Below are 6,000 nucleotides of genomic sequence, written 5' to 3'. Positions count from 1 at the left end.
TCCCTTAGGATCTCCTTGATGATGAATCTATCAACCATCTCTTCACTTCCTAAGCCGGCAATCTCATTTGTGATGAGAGCAAGCCTAGAGTACATTTCAGCGACACCTTCACCATCCTTCATTTTGAACTTGTCAAGTTGACTTTGAAGCACATCCAATTTGGATTCCTTGATGGAGTCGGTACCTTCGTGCATATCAATCAAAGTATCCCAAATTTCCTTTGCATTCTCAAGATGGCTGATTTTGTTGAATTCTTCGGGGCACAATCCGATGAAGAGAATATCACAAGCTTGAGCGCTGTATTGCAGCATCTTCAACTCTTCCGCGCTAGCTTCACGGTTCGGTTCTTTCCCATCAAAGAATTCACCTTGCAAGTCAATACACACAATAGCCCAAACGGCAGGGTTATGTCCAAGAATATGCATTTTCATCTCATGCTTCCAACTAGCAAAATTAGTACCATCAAAGTAAGGACCTCTACGGTGGTAATTTCCCTCGCTAGACGCCATACTCTCCTAGGTTGTGAAACCAAGCCTATGATCACCAAAAGCTATGGAAATCAAGGCAAATGGAGACCAAAGCTCTCATACCAATTGTAGGACCGAAAGTATGTCTAGAGGGGGGGGTGATTAGACTACTTGACCAAATAAAAATCCAGCCTTTTCCCAATTTTAAGTCTTGGCAGATTTTAGCAACTTAGGACTAGTTAAGTAAACAACCTACACATGCAAGTCTAAGAGTATAGCAGCAGAATGTAAAACATTGCACATGAAGGTAAAGGGAGGAATTTGGAGGGAGCAAATGCAATGTATACACGGAGATTTTTGGCGTGGTTCCGATAGGTGGTGCTATCTGACATCCACGTTGATGGAGACTTCAACCCGCGAAGGGTAACGGTTGCGCGATTCCACGAAGGGCTCCACCCACGAAGGGTCCATGAAGAAGCAAACTTGTCTATCCCACCATGTCCATCGCTGACAAAGGACTTGCCTCACTAGGGTAGATCTTCACGAAGTAGGCGATCTCCTTGCCTATACAAACTTCTTGGTTCAACTCCACAATCTTGACGGAGGCTCCCAAGTGACACCTAACCATTCTAGGAGACACCACTCTCCAAAAGGTAATAGACGGTGTGTTGATGATGAACTCCTTGCTCTAGTGCTTCAAATGATAGTCTCCCCAACACTCAACTCTCTCTCACAGATTTGGGTTTGGTGGAAAGATAATTTGAGTGGAAAGCAACTTGGAGAAGGCTAGAGATCAAGATTCATATGATTGGAATGGAATATCTTGACCTCAACACATGAGTAGGTGGTTCTCTCTCAGAAAATGTATGATGGAAGTGTAGGCATGTTCTGATGGCTCTCTCCTCGAATGAAGAGTGGGTGGAGGGGTATATAGAACCTCCACACCAAATTTAACCGTTACACACAAATCACCAAACTCGGTGGGACCGAATAATGAAACTCGGTTGGACCGATTTAGTTCAAAATGTGAACGTTAGGATTTTCGGTGGAACCGACATGTCAACTCGGTGAGACCGATTTCATTAGGGTTAGGGCATAACCTAATCTCGGTGAGACCGGTTACACAAACTCGGTGGGACCGATTTTGGTAATAAGCTAACCAGAGAGTTGCTGAGGCAAACTCGGTGGGACCGATTCGCTCATCTCGGTTGGACCGAAACGTTACGAAGGCGAAAAAGAGAGTTTGCATTGTGAAATTGGTGGGACCGATCGCTCATTTCAGTTGGACCGAAATGTTATGAAGGGAAACAGAGAGTTTGCAATCCCATCTTGGTGAGACCGAGATCCCTACCGGCGAGACCGAAAAGACTAGGGTTTTGTGGCAGTGGCTATGTCAACTGAACTCGGTGGCGCCGGATGGAAAGTTTCGGTGGGGCCAAGTTTGACTTTTGGTTTGGGACATATGTGGATATGAGAAAGTGGTTGAGGGTTTTGGAGCATATCACTAAGCATTTTGAGCAAGTAACCCATTAAGCAACACCTCATCCCCTTTTAATAGTATTGGCTTTTCCTATGGACTCAATGTGATCTTGGGTCACTAAAAGGTAAAATGTAGAGTCTTGAGATTTAGAGCTTGAGCCAATCTTTTGTCCTTAACATTTTGAGGGGTCCACATTTCTAATCCATGCCATGCCAATCATCGAGCTTTCCTGAAATATTTATCTTGGAATAGTATTAGCTCAATGAGCTATATGTTGTTAGGAATTACCAAAACCACCCAGGGATAGTTGCACTTTCACAGGGTCGCAGTATAAAAGTAGACGCACGACCAGTTTCACGACATCGTGGCACCGCAACCCTGGCGATGTACCTAACCAGGGCATCAAGTTCATCCAGTCTCTTTTCAATATCCGTATATAGTTTTCTCTTCCTTCGCATTCTTGATGACTGCAAGTTTTTCCTGCCGCTCTTGGAGGCCATTGTTGATAGATCAAATACGGTTGTGCTGATCAAACACCCCGAATTTCGGGTCATCAATGTCATCTTGTTTCTCTGGCAGGGCATTCTTGACATTTTCAAGTACTTTTTGCCGCTTTAGATGGGCATTGTTTTGAACACTACTTCGTCCTGGTTTCTTGGTCCCCTTTGTAATTTGTACCAAATTTTGACCAAATATTTAACTCACAAATGTTTATGGAGGTCACCAAAAATTATATCATTGAACACTATGTTCAAATACGCATCCAACGATATAATTTTTTTTGATCTGCAATAACATTTCGTTAGTTAAATCTTCGATCAAAATTTAACAAAAATTACAAAGGGGACCAATAAACCAGGACGGAGGTAGATTCCGTCAACTGAAATGATTGCATCCATATCCCACATTTAGACATAAGTAACTATAGATTAAACATACTCAGACATAGATAATAAGCGTACACAAGCATAGTTCAACCATAAGTACATAGTTCAACTGTCATTAAGACAATACATATCCATACATAGTTCGATCCCACATCTCATCTCATCTGCCGACACGATCCTAAAGGTTCTCCAGGTACTCGGCGTACGCGCCGTGCGCCATCCTGCGAGAATACTTCTGCTTGAATGAGCCAACGAGCCTTCCGCTTGCATGCGCCAGAACACTTTGATACGCGTCATGAAACTTGTGGTTGCATGCTACCTCTTGAGCACTTGCATTGGTTTTCCCTTGAAGAGGAAAGGGTGATGCAGCAAAGTAGCGTAAGTATTTCCCTCAGTTTTTGAGAACCAAGGTATAAATCCAGTAGGAGGCCACACACGAGTCCCTCGCACCTACACAAACAAATAAATCCTCGCAACCAACGCGATAAGGGGTTACTTACGAGAGTGAGATCTGATAGATATGATAAGATAATATTTTTGGTATTTTTATGATAAAGAGAAATAAAAGATGCAAAGTAAAATAAATGGCAAAGGAAATAACTAAGTATTGGAAGATTAATATGATGGAAGATAGACCCGGGGGCCATAGGTTTCACTAGTGGCTTCTCTCAAGAGCATAAGTATTCACGGTGGGCAAACAAATTACTGTTGAGCAATTGACAAAATTGAGCATAGTTATGAGAATATCTAGCTATGATCATGTATATAGGCATCACGTCCAAGACAAGTAGACCGACTCCTGCCTGCATCTACTACTATTACTCCACACATCGACCGCTATCCAGCATTCATCTAGAGTATTAAGTTCAAGAGAACATAGTAACACTTTAAGCAAGATGACATGATGTAGAGGGATAAACTCATGCAATATGATATAAACCCCATCTTGTTATCCTCGATGGCAACAATATAATACGTGCCTTGCTGCCCCTACTTTCACTGGGAAAGGACACCGCAAGATTGAACCCAAAGCTAAGCACTTCTCCCATTGCAAGAAAGATCAATCTAGTAGGCCAAACCAAACTGATAATTCGAAGAGACTTGCAAAGATAACCAATCATACATAAAAGAATTCAGAGAAGATTCAAATATTGTTCATAGATAAACTTGATCATAAACCCATAATTCATCGGTCTCAACAAACACACCGTGAAAGAAGATTACATCGAATAGATCTCCACAAGAGAGGGGGAGAACTTTGTATTGAGATCCAAAAAGAGATATGAAGCCATCTAGCTAATAACTATGGACCCGAAGGTCTTAAGTAAACTACTCACACTTCATCGGAGAGGCTATGGTGTTGATGTAGAAGCCCTCCGTGATCGATGCCCCCTCCGGCGGAGCTCCGGAAAAGGCCCCAAGATGGGATCTCGTGGATACAGAAAGTTACGGCGGTGGAATTAGGGTTTTGGCTCCGTATCTGGTAGTTTGGGGGTACGTAGGTATATATAGGAGGAAGGAGTACGTCGGCGGAGTAATAGGGGCCCACGAGGGTGGAGGGCGCGCCCCCTACCTCGTGGCCTCCTGGTTGATGTCTTGACGTAGTGTCCAAGTCCTCCGGATCATGTTCGTTCCAAAAATCACGTTCCCGAAGGTTTCATTCCATTTGGACTCCGTTTGATATTCTTTTTCTGCGAAACCCTAAAATAGGAAAAAAACAGCAATTCTGGGCTGGGCCTCCGGTTAATAGGTTAGTCCCAAAAATAATATAATAGTGTATAATAAAGCCCAATAATGTCCAAAACAGAATATAATATAGCATGGAACAATAAAAAATTATAGATACGTTGGAGACGTATCAAGCATCCCCAAGCTTAATTCTGCTCGTCCTCGAGTAGGTAAATGATAAAAACAGAATTTTTGATGTGGAATACTACTTGGCATAAGTTCAATGTAATTCTTCTTAATTGTGGTATGAATATTCAGATCCGAAAGATTCAAGATAAAAGTTCAATATTGACATAGAAATAATAATACTTCAAGTATAGTAACTAAGCAATTATGTCTCTTCAAAATAACATGGCCAAAGAAAGTTATCCCTACAAAATCATATAGTGTGGCTATGCTCTATCTTCACCACACAAAGTATTTAAATCATGCACAAACCCGATGACAAGCCAAGCAATTGTTTCATACTTTTGGTGTTCTCAAACTTTTTCAATCTTCACGCAATACATGAGCGTGAGCCATGGACATAGCACTTTAGGTGGAATAGAATGGTGGTTGTGGAGGAGACAAAAAAGGGAAGATAGTCTCACATCAACTAGGTGTATCAACGGGCTATGGAGATGCCCATCAATAGATATCAATGTGAGTGAGTAGGGGCCATGCAACGGATGCACTAGAGCTATAAGTATATGAAATCTCAATAAAAGGAACTAAGCGGGTGTGCATCCAACTCGCTTGCTCACGAAGACCTAGGGCATTTTGAGGAAGCCTATCATTGGAATATACAAGCCAAGTTGTATAATGAAAAATTCCCACTAGTATATGAAAGTGATGACATAGGAGACTCTCTATTATGAAGATCATGGTGCTACTTTGAAGCACAAGTGTGGTAAAAGTATAGTACCATTGTCCCTTCTCTCTTTTTCTCTCATATTTTTTTATTTGGGCCTTCTCCCTTTTTTATGGCCTGTTTTTTTATTTATTTTCGTCCGGAGTCTCTTCCCGACTTGTGGGGGAATCATCCTTTCCTCACTTGGGACAATGCTCTAAAAATGATGATCATCACACTTTTATTTACTTATAACTCAACAATTACAACTCGATACTTAGAACAAAATATGACTCTATGTGAATGCCTCTGGTGGTGTACCGGGATATGCAATGAATTAAGAGTGACATGTATGAAAGAATTATGAACGGTGGCTTTGCCACAAATACAATGTCAACTACATGATCATGCAAAGCAATATGACAATCATGGAGCGTGTCATAGTAAACGGAACGGTGGAAAGTTGCATGGCAATATATCTTGGAATGGCTATGGAAATGCCATGATAGGTAGGTATGGTGGATGTTTTGAGGAAGGAATATGGTGGGTGTATGATACCGGCGAAAGGTGCGCGTTATTAGATAGGCTAGCAATGGTGGAAGGAAGAAA

This window comes from Triticum urartu, chromosome 1A (assembly GCF_056163025.1).
Source record: "Triticum urartu cultivar PI428250 chromosome 1A, HENAU_Tu73, whole genome shotgun sequence".
Taxonomy (NCBI): domain Eukaryota; kingdom Viridiplantae; phylum Streptophyta; class Magnoliopsida; order Poales; family Poaceae; genus Triticum; species Triticum urartu.
Note: the sequence above shows the minus strand (reverse complement) of the source record.